Raw genomic sequence first — 17,214 nt, 5'->3', positions numbered from 1 at the left:
TAAATAGGCAAAGTCTTTTCCCTGGGGTCGGGAGTCCAGAACTAGAGAGCATAGGTTTAGGGTGAGGGGGAAAGATATAAAAAAGACCTAAGGGGCAACATTTTCACGCAGAGGGTGGTACGTGTATGGAATGAGCTGCCAGAGGATGTGGTGGAGGCTGGTACAATTGCAATATTTAAGAGGCATTTGGATGGGTATATGAATAGGAAGGGTTTGGAGGGATATGGGCCGGGTGCTAGCTGGTGGGACGAGATTGGGATGGGATATCTGGTCGGCATGGACGGGTTGGACCGAAGGGTCTATTTCCATGCTGTACATCTCTATGACTCTATGACATGTCACTAACCTCACATGTCATAATAAAATGCTATGTGATAAGCTTCAAATGGTTTAAATATAGGGATTGATCAAAGGACTTTGTTCTCAAAAATAAATAACCTTTGAAATGTCCAGAGTTTTGAAGGTGGAAGAGTTTTCAGATGCGTGAGACTACATTATCCAATGAATCAAGTGTAATTTTGCATTGAATATAACTGAAATTCATGTTAATCTCCTCCTTTGTTTGAATCTTTTAATTGAATTGCAACTCTGAAATCTGTTAGACTATTTCAAATCTTGACAGATAGTTGAGCTCTTTAAATGACTTCAGAGCTTATACTCGATGTCTTAGAATCTTATTATGAAGGCTTGGCTGAATTCCAAACCGATTAATAAATTTGGCTCAGTCCAGGTTTTTGATACAATAGTCAAGAGGACTGTGACTTTAGTTTTATTACTTTAATAATGCTATGATCTCTTAATAGAACTATCTCTTTGTCAAATAGTTTTTGCATGACTGTTTATTCCAAAGACATTATAATGTTGTTATAAGGTGTATGATTTCTGCACTTTGTAAATACGAGATGAGTGGGTATGGGAGAGTGAGGGTTGTGGATGCATGATTGGGTGATGATGGGGTTGGAAAGGTTCATGGGCTACCATTGATCACCAGAATTAATCAAGTTCTACAATTTACTAAGAAACTTGTCAATCAACTCTTAACGTGATTTGATTAGATTAGATTCCCTACAGTGTGGAAACAGGCCCTTCAGCCCAACTAGTCCACACGATCCTCTGAAGAGCAACCACCCAGAGCCATTTCCCTCTAACTAATGCACCTAACACTACAGGCAATTTACCATGAGCAATTCACCTGAGCTGCACATCTTTGGATTGTGGGAGGAAACCAGAGCACCCAGAGGAAACCCACGCAGACACAGGGAGAATATGCAAACTCCACACAGACAGTCGCCCAAAGCTGGAATCAAACCTGGGACCCTGGTGCTGTGAGGCAGCAGTGCTAACCACTGAGCCACCGTACCGATGCTGATTGGAACTCAAATTGGTAAGTTTTCTCAACAGTGGGGATGATGAGTTAGTCCCAACCCAGTGAAAAATGGAAAATTGAGGCCACTGCTTAAACATTAAAGATATGTTTAAGGTTATATTTAAATAAACAATTATACGGATTTAAATTGTGCGTTATATACACATTAGGAATGTATCAATGTCTTTATGATTTGACCAAGCTTGTTAGCTCTGAAATAAATGAAAAATTTAACATCAAACATATGCATAAATTTTAACCATTTTTCTTCATAATAAACATAAATGATGGTGTTGAGTCTACTGGTGTTTTGGCTAAGTGTAAGTCAAGTTGAGTTTGGTGGAGAGTCTCGGCATGAGGCTGAGTGAGTTTTCTCATCAAATCTTACCAATCTCGCCATACTATTTGCCATTCCAATCCCTATAGCAGGTATCACATCAGTGATCAGCACATCTTACCACATGCTGTTCTCAGAGGAACTCGCCATCAAGCGGGCATCCATCAATTCTCCACTCCATTAGGGCAAGTGCCATGCTCTGCTCCCAATTATCTCACACCCACTCCATTGTTGCCATTGCACCCACCTCTCAAGTCTGTTGCACATCTCACCATAGCCACATTGCTCAGACCCCTATAAGATTCCATCCCAATTTTTTTTTAGTTTAGTGAGAGAGAAGATCCGAATGCAATATGACCTCGGCTGATGTTAATACTCAACAAGTCAGATCCCAGAATGAAACCTACCTTGTTAGATCCTCACAGTACAGCAGGGAAAATTATTCATTTTCAGAATAAAATCATAAGATCTTTAATGTCCACCTAAGAGTTTTAAGTAGTGTCTTAATAGAGAGTGAAATAGTGGGGTGAAGAAATGCCAAAGCCAATAACCTGTGGGAGATTTTCAATAAGACAAAGAAAATCAACCCTCCTTATTAATTTCATAAATGTCTATGGGACGCAATGATAATTATTGACTATTTTATACCACTGGTTCACAAATGTGCATTCTATATGATTACGTATTTTGGGCATTATGCTCCTGAACAATGTTTTATCACTGCAACTGAGATTAGATTACTTACAGTGTGGAAACAGGCCCTTCGGCCCAACAAGTCCACACCGACCCGCCGAAGCGTAACCCACCCAGACCCATTCTCCTACATTTACCCCTTCACCTAACACTACGGGCAATTTAGCATGGCCAATTCACCTAACCCCTGCACATTTTTGGATTGTGGGAGGAAACCGGAGCACCCGGAGGAAACCCACGCAGACACGGGGAGAATGTGCAAACTCCACAGAGAGAGTCGCCTGAGGCGGGAATTGAACCACTGTGCTACCGTGCCGCCCATTAGGTGAAACATTCTCCCACTATTGTTTCCAAGTGGTGACCCAGTCTTAATAATAGAGTTGACTAACTGAAATGCTGAGAAATGTGCAGGTTATGTGACTCCAGTCTGCAATGCCTCAAATCAACTCAGGTGAGATAAGGAGCAGTTGAAAGAGTCTGGATAGAAATTGTGAACGTGCAAAAGTAAATATCATATATACTCAAGTAATAATCAATTTCATGTAAAAGTCGACCCCCTATTTTTGGCCAAATCATTTGGAATTTTCCGTATACCTTGTATAAGAGTCAACCCTAGTTCTTCACAGATAACAGATCAACGTTTATGAGTCAGGTACCAGCCATCAACATCCCGCTCCAGTTTCCAGTCTGCCGGTTGTTCTGCTCTGCTCCCAGTCTTCTAATCCGCTAGCTGCTGAGTTCCAACTTGGGTTTTCAGAACTACCATAATTTGTTGTTTTTTTTTATTCATTTAGAGATCAATTGGGCTTCTGCTAATGACATGGTATGAATTTTGACAGGCATGAATTTCAGCCCCTCAAAAGCAGTAGCCATGTAATAGTCAACCCCATAAATTTAACCTTACAAATAGTCAAAAACATTTGATTATTATTCAAGTATACATGGTACCCATGGATGATATCAACAAAGGAGAAAAATATAATGGGATGGAGGAGCAGCTGTCTGCTTGATACTTCTGCTGCTGCATAAAAGGACTAACAATAGCTCTGGAAGAAGCTGGGCATGGAATGAGTACAGCGTTGCCAATGTCAAAGACTCTCTTAATTGCTCCAGTATCTTCCTGCATCCTCTGAATGCCAGACACGATTGTATCAGGTAAATCTTCATTCTGAAGGAAAACGATATCTGATTAGCACAAAAGGCAGACAGAAGGATAAATGTGACTTTGAGAGAAGGCTGAGGGAGTAATCATTGGCTTGGGATCAAGATTGAAATTCTGATTGCGGCATGAATTTCAGAGAGACATGCTGAGCGAGCACAGGGGGAATACCACTATTCCTCCCAACTCACAGAACATTAAGACTTTAACTTAAAGCTTTAGCTGCTTTGAGTGGTATTGTGAAAACTATAGAATAGATTAAGTGAGGAGTAACTTTCATAACACATTATTGTGGGTTGGGTGGTGTAGTGGGTTTGAACACAAAACTTTCATTTCTGGGGTTTGCATTTAAATCCAAACTAGGTGAATAACCCTTTGTTGTGTTTCAATCATATAATATGAAATGACCTTCATGTTTTCCATCTAGTTCCAAATATAAATTGACTCATAAACTAAAAGTGCCAGGAAACAAACTTTTTTTCGAGAGTTAAATTCGAAGTCTAATGACTGATGGAACATTCCAAATCAAATAGAAAATTGGCAGATATGTAAAGATGATGTAGAGCTACATTTCTAACTGTCTATTAATCATACACGTCTTGTTATTCATCTGAGCTCTGAAGTTAGTCAGTTATGACACAGATTAGTTAAAAACCTAGTTTGAGTCATAATTTTATTGTTCAAATAAAAATCAAAACCACCAGACAATGATGAAGTGCAGAGAGCCACCAAAAATCAAGGTGATTTGCTGGTTTTACTGACATTGTGCTAAGCAAGGAATTGGTTTCTCAACAGCTTGCTCCATAGTTATAATGGACTGAGTTTGTGCCAGGTAGGAGGTGGCATAATAATGGTAACTTGCATTTATATAGCACTTTCTATGTAAAAAACAAATCCCAAGACATTTCTCAGAAGCACCTCAAAATGTAAATTGGCACAAAGCCATGCAAGATGATATTGTGGCAGGTGGCCAAAGTCATGGTCCACGAGCTGGAGTAACATAAAAGAGGAAAGAAACAAATATGAAAACGTTTAAGAAAAGAATTCCAAGAATTAGGGTACAGGCGGCTAAAAGCATGATGACCAGTCGTGTTGTAAGAAATCAGGAAATTCAAGAGGCCAGAATTGGAGGAAGAGTAATAGAGTCAGAGTCATACAGCTTGGAAATACATCCTTTGGTCCATGTTCCCAAACTAAAGTGGTCCTGCCTGCTTGCATTTGGCCCATATCCCTCCAAATCTGTCCTATTCATGAACTTATCCAAATGTCTTTTAAACATTGTAACCGTACCTGCACCCATTTTCTCTGGCAGTTCATTCCTCACAAGAGTTCATTCCTTACTTCTTCTGTGTAAAAAGAAGTTGCTCGTCATGTCCTTTTTAAATCTTTCTTCTCTCACCTTAGTTTTGAACTCCCCACCTTAGGGAAAAGACCTTCACTATTCACCTTATCTCTGCTTCTAGTGATTTTGAATAGAATAAAATAGTATTTATTTTCATGTGCACTCAAATACAGAAGCATGGGAGTACAGTGAAAAGTTTTACAATGTCGCCTGTTGTGATGCCATCTTAGGTAAAAGTACCTATGTACTAATCTTAGATACAAAATAAGACTATAAAGAAAAGCAGCTTCCAGTATTTAAACAATAAGTTAGACATAAGACATAGTCAAAGGATTGACATTACAGTCTGTTAAAAAGAAATTTCAAAGAGAACATTACATTGCAGCTACTTCCACACATGATCTATAAACCACTATAGTCATCCCTCAACCTCTGACATTCCAGTGAAAAAAGTCCCAGACTATCCAGCCTCTCTTTATAACTCAACCCTCCATTCCTGACAATATCCTGGTAAATCTTTTCTGAACCTTCTCCAGTTTAATAGCTTCTTTCCTACAACAGGGCGACTAACACTGCACACAGTACTCCAGAACAGGCCTCACCAATGTCCTGAATAACCTCAACATGACATCCCAAAGCCTATACTTAAAGGTCTGAACAATGAAAGAATGAAGGCAAATGTGTCAAACACCTTCTTAATCACCACATCCAACTGTGACGCAAATTTCAAAGAATTACATCAGAAATGGGAAGAAACAAAGCTTTGGAAAGATCTGAAAATCAGTATGAGGTTTTCAAAATTGAGGCATCAATTAGGCAGCAGTTAATATAATTCAGAAGCACAAGAGTAATGGGTGAAAAGGACTTAGGTCAAGTTTTGAATGACCTCCAGCCTATGGTGTTAGAATGCGAGAGGCCACCAGTGGGAGATAGCAATGCCATGGCTGAGGGTTTTAGGAGGAGAAGAATTGATGCAGAGATGGATCAGCTGGTGTAGGGATGAAAGTAAGTGGTCTTAGTGATGGCAGGGACCCTTCTATATGTCTGTCATTCTGGCTTCAATAGGATAAGACAAGACTATCCACATTAAATTGTTCAAATATGTTATTGGATAAAATGACACAAGAACAGCTTGTTCAAAAAATTATTTAATAGTGATAAAAATGAGTTTACATCCCCAAGCATGAAAGTTTTACTTGCCAAAAAAACTACATAAAACTGAAGAGATAAAAGACATATATCTGAAATTATGATTTGGGAGCAAGAGTAGGCCATTCAACACCTCAAGCAAGCTTCACTGCACGTTAAGATCATTACAGACTTGATTGAGGTTGCAAATGCACTGTTCTGTTACCCTGATACACTTTGACTCCCTTGTTCATTAAGAATCTATTTATCTCAGCATTGAATATATTCAGTGACTTTACCTCCATTATTCCAAAGGGGAAGGGAGTTCCACAGACTCATGAGCATCTGAAAGAAACTGTTTCTCCTCAACCCCATTTTAAATGGAAGACCCTTGTTTAAAAGGTTTAGCCTTAGTTCTTGTCTCTCTCACAAGAGGAAATATAGGTAATGAATCTATATAATTCATTGCCACAGAAAGCTAAGGAAGCCATGTCATTGAGTGTATTCAAGATGGAGATTGATAGTTTGTTGATTATTAAGAGGATCAAGGGTTACAGGGAGAAGAATTGGGTTGCAAAGCAAATCAGCCATGATCAAATGCTAAAACTGACTCGATGGGCTAACCTACCTAATTCTGCCTCTTATATCTTATGGTCTTATGCTCTCTGGGCAGTAATCTGGTTAATTTTCCTCAGAATCATATATGTCTTTAATAAGATCACCTCTTATACTTCTAAACTCCAATGGATACAGATACAGTCTGTCCAACCTCTCCTTAAATGATAACCTCCTCAGGGCATGTGCTGGTCAAGTGAATCTTCACTGAACTGTATCTAATGCAATTATTTACTTTCTTAAATAAGGAGACCAAAAACGTACATTGTACTCTTGATGTGGTCTTCGCAATATCCTGTACAACTGTAACAAAGTATCTTGACTTTATATTCACTCTCTTTGAAATAAATAATAATTTACCATATCCCTTCCTAAATATTTGCTGTACTTACATGCTAACCTTTCATGATGGATGTACCAGGTCACCTAGATCCATCTGCACTTCCAGGTTCTGCAATCTCTCCCATTTAAGTAATATGCTGCTTTTCTATTCTTACTGCCAAAGTTGACAGGTTCACACTTTACCAAATTATACTCTACTTGCCAAAAATATACTCGTTCACTGAAACTATATCTATTTTCAAAATCCTTATGTTCCCTCACAATTTACTTCCTTGCCTAACTTTGAGTCATCAGCAAATTTGGCTCCTTTTATCCAAATAATTGAGACAGATTGTAGAAACTTGAGGTCCCAGCACTGATTCCTTTGGCACTCCACTTGTGAATGTCCTATCAATCCAAAACTGACCCATTTACGCTGACTCTGTTTGCAGTTAGAAATAGCCTTCATTTTCACCTGCGCTCAATGAGTGCTGTGAAAAATTTGTAATGTAGCCTCTTGGCATCATCTTAGGTACAGATACTTTAAGTATTGTTAGAGAGTAAAAAAGAAGGTAAGCATGGAAATAGAGTTTTAAAAATCTAGAATGATAAGAAGAAGTGAATATAAAGTACTGAAGTTCTCATCCTTTTCCAGCGTGAGTCCATGCTCACTGGCTTCAGATCACGAGGTAACCCTACCTCCACATGCTGGCCTCTATCCAGGACTCACTGTGCTGCTGCTCCTGGACCTGGTCCATGCTCGTTCTGCCTCCACTTTGGGGCTTGGCCCACGTGTTCTGCTGACACTCTGCCTCCAGCCCATTGTTGCTCCACAGCCACTGAAAAATCCTCGATCCATGCTGAAATACTGACTAATATACCAAAATAAGAGCTTTTATTTTGTGTAGTGACTTTTGATGTTGCCCTTGCATTGTCAGTTTTTTAAAATACTTACTGATAGTATAAATGTAAGTATATCTATCAGTTCCCATTTATCTACAGTAAATTTAACTTTCTCAAAGAACTGTAGTGGGTGGTTAAACATTATTTCCCCTTTATAAAACCATGTTGATTATCTTGAATTTATTTAAGTGGCCTGGTATAACACTTTTCATAATAACTATTAATTTTTTCCGATGGCATAACTTAAGATAATCGGCTCAGTTTCCTTGTCAACCTTCTCAATCTGTCTGCTACCTCTGACAAGGTTGAGTACATGATCATACTCCATCCAGCAAGATGGGATGCAATCCCTATTTCTTCCTTTCTAACTAATCATAGCCAGTGCACCATTTGGAATGGAATCTCTCCCTGCTCCTGCATTGTTACCTCTGATGATCTCCAATGATCTATTCTTATCTCTGTTCTATTTCTCATTTAAATGCTGACCAACCATTGTGCAGTGTCCAAAGGAAAGCCCAAGAGTAGATAGTTAATGATTTTCCACTCTCTGGAAGGGTGTCATGATCTTGTCTACTACCTCAAATTCACTCTAGTTCTGCCACTCAATGAAATCATCTGAAACTTTAGAATTGATTTTCACAAGTACATTAATGACACCCAACTTTACTTCTTCTTCATCTCTCAGTCCCCCCATTGTTGCTGGATTGATAGACTGCTTATTTGTAACCCAGTGCTTGATTAGTACCACCATTTCTGGATTACCTTCCTGATACTTCATTGTTGCTACACCTCACTTTCCACAGTTAAGACCAGAAGACATAGGAGTGAAAGTAAGGCCATTCGGCCCATCAAGTCCACCCCTCATTCAATCATGGCTATCCCCATAGTCCTTAATTCCTTGTGAGATCAAGAATTTATCAATCTCTGCCTTGAAGACATTTAAGGTCCTGGTCTCAACTGCGTTCTGTGGCAATGAATTCCACAGGCCCACCACTCTCTGGCTGAAGAAATGTCTCATTTCCATTCTAAATTGACCTCCTCTAATTCTAAGGCTGTGCCCACAGGTCCTAGTATCCCCACCTAATGGAAACAAATTCTCAGTGTCCACCCTTTCTAGGCCATGCATTATCTTGTACATTTCTATTAAATCTCCCCTCAGTCTTCTAAACGCTAATGAATACAATCCAAGGATACTCAGTCGTTCATCATATGTTAGGCCTACCATTCCAGGGATCTTCCATGTGAATCTCTGCTGGACACGCTCCACGGTCAGTATGTCCTTCCTGAGGTGTGGGGGCCAAACTTGGACACAGTATTCTAAATGGAACCTAACTAGAGCTTTATAAAATCTCAATCGCTACATCGCTGCTTTTACATTCCAACCCTCTTGAGATAAATGACAACATTACAGAATCAACCTGCAAGTCAACCTTTAGAGAATCCAGGACTAGCACTCCCAGGTCCCTTTGTACTTCAGTTTTATGAATTTTCTCACCATTTAGAAAATAGTCCTTGCCTGTGTTCTTTTTTCCAAAGTGCAAGACCTCACATTTGCCCGAATTAAAGTTCATCAGCCATTTCTTGGACCATTCTCCTAAACTGTCTAAATCTTTCTGCAGCCTCCTCACCTCCTCAGAACTACCTGCCTGTCCACCTAACTTGATATTGTCACTGAACTTCACCAGAATGCCTCCAGTCTCTTCATCCAGATCATTAATATGTAAAGTCAACAGCTGCAGCTCCAACACTGAATCCTGCAGGACACCACTTGTCACCTGCTGCCATTCCAAAAAAGAACCTTTTATCCCAACTCTCTGCCTTCTGTCAGATAGCCAATCTTCAATCCATGCCAGTAGCTCACCTTGAACACCATGGGCCTTCATCTTACTCAGCAGCCTCCCATGAGACACCTTATCGAAGGCCTTTTGGAAGTCTAGGTAGATAACATTCACTGGGTTTCCCTGGTCTAACCTACTTGTTACCTCTTTAAAGAATTCTAACAGGTTTGTCAGGCACAACCTCCCCTTACTAAACCCATGCTGACTTGTTCTAATCACACCCTGCACTTCCAAGAATTTAGAAATCTCATCCTTAACAATAGATTCAAGAACTTTACCTACAACCGAGGTTAGGTTAATTGGCCCATAATTTTCCATCTTTTGTCTTGATCCTTTCCTGAACACGACGGTTACAACACCGATTTTCCAATCATCTGGGACTTTCCGTGACTCCAGTGATTTTTGAAAGATTGCAACCAATGCCTCAGCTATTTATTCAGTCACACCTCTCAAAACTCTAGGATGTAGCCCATCCAGGCACTTTCCCAACACTTTCTCTTTTGTAATGGCTACCATACTCAACTGTGCCCCTTGACTCTCCTTAATTTATGGGATATTACACATGTCTTCCACTGTGAAGACTGACACAAAGTATTTATTAAGTCCTTCAGCTATTTCCTTATCTCCCAGCAATAGCCTTCCTGTATCAATTTGGAGTAATCCAATTTCTACTTTTGCCTCTTGTTTGTTTCTTATGTATTGAAACAAACTTTTACTATCATTTCTAATATTACTGGCGAGCTTACCTTCATATTTGATCCTCTCCTTCCTTATTTCTCTCTTTGTTATCCTCTGTTTGTTTTTGTAGTCTTCCCAATCTTCTGATCTCCCAGTGCTCATGGCTACTTTATGGGCTCTCTCTTTTTCTATGATACAGTCAATTTTCATCAGGTCCTCTCTCATGCCCCTGTAATTTAACTGTAACACCAGTACATCCAATTTTGCCTTCTTTCAAACTGTAGACTGAACTCTACCATATTATGATCGCTGCCTCCTAAATGTTCCCTTACTTTAAGTTTAAACACTCCTTAAAACCTACTTCATTGACCATATTTTGGGTCATGTGACCTTATATCTTATTATAGTTCAGTGTTATAATTTGTTTCATGTTGCTGCCGTGAATTACCTTGGGATATTTTATGAAAGGTTGCATATGAATACATTGTTCTTCTGTCAAAGTTCAGCAATCTTTTATGATTTAGGTTTTATGCCCACATGAAGAGTTTGGGTTCAAGACAGACTCATCAAGAAGAACGCAACTTCATGAAGTATCTTCAGGCTCAGTCTTGTGTAGAATGTTATTTATTGCATCGCAACACTATGCATTTATATATAAAATTATGCATGGTAAATTGAAACGTACCAGACTATAATCTTATTGTTACATCACCATAAGTCTATTTCCTGAAATATATCGATCGTACGTTGTTGATCTAGCTAACTAACTCTATCAACATTGTGCCATTAATACCATGACATCATTAGAAGATTGCTCCAGGATCTAAAACACCTTTCACAATAAGAACAGATCTCCTATAAGAAAGGGAAAACTACAACTACATTGTTCATTGATTTGAACCATCTCACCAGTAAGCTCTTCATTCCATGATTCCATTAAGACACAACCAATTTTTAGTAAAATTCATCCTTAAGTTTAATTTCAGAGAGTTCATGAATCTTTTCTTTTCGTGATCTCCAGCAAATTGTCTCATATAATTCTCTACTACTCACCTCTTTCTGTATGTACCTCAACTCTATGGTGTCACACACAAACACATTACCATATCTCACCGGCAGTGGAAGTACTTGTCACTGCTGGGGTCTTCAGGGATTGGTGAAGCCAGCACCATATTTAAACTTCACCTCTGTACTAGCGCAAACACTGCACACTAGAAACAACTCTTCATAGTTGTAGTGTGAGAAGAATTGCCCCAGAAATGGCTAACAGAGATAAATTGACAGACTAGTTTTATGACTAAGACCTGTAAGTCCTGGTGGGTGGGCCAAGAAGAGGAGGACCATCCAATGGAAACGCTACACCATAAGGGGAAAACCAAAAGTTATGTGACTCTACAACAAAATGATATAAGCTCTGCAGTCCTGCCACATCCAGTTGTAATTAGTGGTGGGTAATTAAACAATTAACTGGAAGAGGCTGTGCCAAAAATATCCTCATCCTCAATGATGGAGGAGCCTATCATATCAATACAAAAGACAAAGCTGAAATATTTATAATCATTTTCAATAAGAGTCACCCAGTGGATGATTGATCTTGGCCTCCTCTTGAGATTCCCAGAATTACAAATGCCAGTCTACAGCTAACTTGGTTCATGGATTGAAAGGCCTGTCTACAGAAAGACCAGAGGTAGAATGATGCCATGAACTATAATGTGACATCAGTGTAGTAAAGCAACTAATATATGAGTAATATCGGTGGAGGAGTGATGGTGATAAGTTGGAGGGGAGGGTGGAGTGGACAGGTGGGGGAAAAAAAATGGACAGGTAGGTCAGTTCAAGAAAGCATAGAGTTGGGTTAAGGAAGCACATTCAGTGTGACAACCTGTAACTAGTAGAGTGTGACAAGGAACAGTAATGGGGCCAAAATTGTTTACAATATACATTTATAACTTAGATGAGGGAAGTGAATGTACTATAACTAGGTTTGCAGATGACATAAAAATAGGTGGGAAGGCAGTGGCAAGGAAGTTGCAAAGTGTCTACTGAGAGAAATGGACAGATTAAGGGAGTGGGCAAAAACCTGGCAGGTAAAATGAAAATGTGGTAAAATGAGGTTATGCAGTTTGGCAAGAAGAATAGAGAAGCTGAATATAACTTAAATGGAGAAAGGTTGCAGAAGGTCTGCATCTCAGGGATTTGTGGTTCTTGCACATAAATCACAAAAAAGCAACATACAAGTTCAGCAGTTAATAGGGAAGGCAAACAGAATGTTGCCCTTAATTGCAATAGGAAAGATATATTAAAATAGGAAAGTTTCGCTAATATTATGCAAGGCATTAGTTAGACAATACACTGACCACTATGAACAGTTTTTGTCCCGTTATCTAAGGAAAGGTATTTTGGCATCGGACCAATTCAGGGAGGGTTCACTATATTGATCACAGGCATGAAAGGATGTTCTTCTGAAGAGACTTATAGTAAGTTGGGCCTGTACTGAACGGAATTCAGAAGAATGACAGACTACTTTCTGAAACATATAAGATTCAGAGGGGACTGGACAGGGTAAATACTGAGAGGTTGGTTCCCTCGTGAGATAGTCTAGTACCAGAGGGCATGAAAGATCGCCCAAATTAGACAGACATGAAGAGCAATTTCTTCTGTCAGAGGATAGAAAATCTGTGGAATGTTTTACCACAGGGGGCTATGGAGGTTAAGTCATTAAGCATATTCAAAGCTGAGATAGACAACTTTTGCTAAGGGAATCAACAGTTATGGCATTAAGTTGTGACGCGGAGTTGAGTACAATCAGATTAACATCTGCAGTCCTCACTTTCTACCACTATCAGATTAATCATGATTTCATTGAATAACAGAGCAGATTCAAGAAGCGAAATGGCCTAATTCTGCTCTTATATTTAATGGTATTTTGAATTTACAACTCTTTCATAATGATATCAAGAAATGACTTAATGCAGTGGAAACTGTAAAACCCATCAGACTTGACAACATTCCACCAATAATACAGAAAATTTGCTCTCCAGTTTAACTATGGACCTAAATATGCTGTTCTAGTATAAGTACAACACAGACACGTATTCACCAAAATGGAAAATTTTCCAGCTATGTAGACCAGAAAAGATAGGACAAATCCAATGTTGCCAATTAACACCTAATGAAGGGCTTTTGCCCGAAACGTCGATTTTGAAGCTCCTAGGATGCTGCCTGAACTTCTGTCCTCTTCCAACACCACAAATCCAGAATCTGGTTTCCAGCACCTGCAGTCATTGTTTTTAACACCTAATCAGCCTACTCGTAATCAATGGAATTTAAGAGTATTATAAACTAATGTTTATTTCGCAATCACCTGGTCACCATTGCTAACTTTGGGTTGGAAAGGCCATTCAGCTCTGTTCCAAGTTTGCCTTAGTACAAACATGATCAAAAGACTTGAATTCCAGAAAGAAGGAGCTGCATTTTATAATTATGACTGGTATTCGTTCTCCAAAACAAAAGTCGATGATTTTCCCAGTACCAATTAGCCAGGTCACCTAATGACTATTTAACAAATGTTGACCTTTAATTGACTCAGGTTGTTCTTACACCCGTATGAGAGTGAAGGACTCACCTATAAAAATTGCTAACCAGAGGGTCATGCACTTTCTTGTGCTAGCAGTGCCAATGCAAGCATGGCCACTGCAGTGAAGCCTGCACTGACCCTGTGAGGCTTCCAATGTGTATGGGATGTCTGTAAAGGAGATAACCCTCCCCCTAGCTTTGCCACAGGTTAACCAAAGCCTCCTTCACTGTTGATGAAACTGCAACAGGTCTAGTTGGTGGGAAACATGGAGCCATGACATTCAATATTTACACTCTTCCCCATCTCCTCACCCCCAAATGCCAATGGGGACATGTAACATTATGACAAAGTTGAGCATGACTGTGCTTGACCTCATTGCATCAGTGTAGCATCAAAGAGATTGCAAAATGGGAATCCAAGGGAAATCTCTTTCTTAGTGTTGTTCATTCCTAGCACAAAAGAAAATGGTTGTGGTGTTGCTCGCTAATCATCCTAGCTCCAAATATTGCTGCAGAATTCCCTCAAGGCAGTGTCTTACATTCAAACATTTACTGCTACTTTATCAATAACCTCTTTTCCAACATAAAATTTATTGCATCATGAGTTCCAAGATTTTGTCTCAGTGATAGTAATACAGTTCCAGGTCAGGCTGGCATATGGTTTGAAGGGGGAATTGCTAATGGTGGTGTTCCCATATTTCTTGTCCTTCTAAGTTTGGAGACATCCAGGGATTGGAAGGTACTGTTGAAGGATCCTTGGCAAGGTGCTGCTGTGCATCTTCTGGATGGTGCACACTGCTATCGTTGTGAGCTGACAGTGGAAGGGCTGAAGAATTAAGGTGGTGGAAAGTGTGCCAATCAAGCCTGCTGTTTTGTCCGAGATGTGCAAAGTGTCATGAATATTGTTGGAATTGTACCCATTCAAGAAAGTGGGGGTGTATTATTGGACTCTTGAATTGTGCCATGTTGATAGTGGATAGACTCTGGTGAGTCAGGAGGTGAGCTACTCACCACAAAATTCCAAGCCATGATATTCTATGGCTTCTCCTCGCCCCACAAGATTATTGACCACTGGGGATTTGAATTTGGTAAATGCTGTTGAATGTCTAATAGCAATGGCTAGATTCTCTGTTGAAGATGGCCATTTGCTAGCATTTTGGCAGCACACATTTTTCCTGTCACTTGTCAGCCCTGACATGAATACTATCTATAATTTGCTGCAATCAGTCATGCAATTTTTCAATATCTAAAGATTTGCAATTGACACGGAACTCTGAGCAATCTATGCACCATTGTGTCTATGCGTATGCTATAATTCCTGGTAACTCTCCTGCAAAATTGTAATGTGTAGGATTACACATGAAATATGGCCAGCAGGCTGAAATATTTCTGCCATCTGTAGAGTAATCAGATATCAGCAAAATATATAATAATGGTGATATATAATAATGTAATCAGTGTTACAAAATTATGTAGCGAGAACCGGAAAGGGCCAGAAGCTGTATTCAGGTTTTGAGTGAATGTATGTATCTACAATGCTGTAAATGATAGTTTCTGACAGAAAATGCCTTGAATTCAACTGAAGCAGTTCTTAATTACAAAGAGATCTTAATCAATTAGGTAAATGGGTTGAGGAGTGGCACATGGAGTTAAATTTGGATAAATGCGAGGTATTGCATTTTGGTAAAACAAACAAGGGCAGGATTTATACAGTTGGAAGTAAGGCTTTAGGTAGTGCTGTAGAACAGAGAGACCTAGGGGTTCAGAATCATAATTTTTCACAGATTGTGTCACATGTAAACAGGGTGGTTAGGAAGGCGTTTAGCATGCTTGTCCTCATTGCTCAGATGTTTTGAGTACAGGGGTTGGGATGTCACGTTGAGATTGTTTTTGACATTGATGAGGCCTCTTCTGGAGTATTGTGTCCAGTTATGTTTCCCTGTTATAGGAAGAATATTGTTAAGCTAGAGAGGGTTCACAGACAAACAAGGACACCACTTTGACTGGGACAACACACACATCCTAGAACAGGTGAAACAAAGACACACAAGAATTCTTAGAAGCGTGGCAATCTAACCAGAACTCCATCAATTAACACATTGATTTAGATCCTATCTACCCTCCCTTGAATAAAAACCCAGAAATGACATCACCCATCTTAAGAAACCAAGACCTATAAATAGAGAGGGGGGACATACCACCAGAGCTTCACCGGAGACTCTCACTGATGATGTTACTTATTATGGAGACGAAACATTTGAAAACAAACCTTGAAGCTCACTGAGTTTACTTACATACTTATCTTCAACCTGAGCTACAAATCTTCTCAAAAAAGGGTTCATAAAAAATTTGAAACTTTATTGCTGGAACAGCACAGCAGGTCAGGCAGCATCCAGGGAACAGGAGATTCGACGTTTCGGGCACAGGCCCTATTCCTGAAGAAGGGCCTGTGCCCGAAACGTCGAAGTCATTCCTGAAGAAGGGCCTGTGCCCGAAACGTCGAATCTCCTGTTCCCTGGATGCTGCCTGACCTGCTGTGCTGTTCCAGCAATAAAGTTTCAACTTTGATCTCCAGCATCTGCAGACCTCACTTTCCCTTCATAAAAAATTTACCAGGATATTGTTTGGAATGGACGGCTTGGATTATAAGGAGAGGCTGGATAGACATGGGACTTCTTTCACTGGAGCGTAGGAGGTTGAGGGGTGACCTTATAGAGATTTATAAAATCATGAGGACCACAGATAAGATAAATGGCAAGTCCCTTTGCATAGGGTGGGCAATTTCAAAACTAGAAGGTATATTTTTAAAGTGAGGGAAGACAGATTTAAGAAAGACATGGAGGCAACTTTTCTACAGAGAGTGGTTCATGTGTGGAATGAACTTCCAGAGGAAGTGATGAATGTGGGTACGGTTACAATGTTTAAAAGATATTTGAATAAGTACATGAATAAGAACTGCTTGGGAAGATATGGACTAAGCACAAACAGATGGGGTTAGTTTGGTCTGCATGGACTGGTTGGTCTGAAGGATCTGTTTCCATGCTATATGACTCCATGATTAGAGGTGAAACTTATGAAGAAACAGCATCCAAAGGGGATGGGGCAAAAGTGGATATACGGAGATAAGATACATAATCTTATAGAATTATGTACCTGGCTCAGAGAGTAAATCAACTGTTCCATGCCTATTATCCAATATTACAATGTTTCTTGGTACCAAAAGGTTGTTTCAGGGCAATGTCTGCTGCTTTGCAATAG

The sequence above is a fragment of the Chiloscyllium plagiosum genome, chromosome 15 (assembly GCF_004010195.1).
Source record: "Chiloscyllium plagiosum isolate BGI_BamShark_2017 chromosome 15, ASM401019v2, whole genome shotgun sequence".
NCBI classification, from domain to species: Eukaryota; Metazoa; Chordata; class Chondrichthyes; order Orectolobiformes; family Hemiscylliidae; genus Chiloscyllium; species Chiloscyllium plagiosum.
This window is presented reverse-complemented; position numbering follows the sequence as displayed.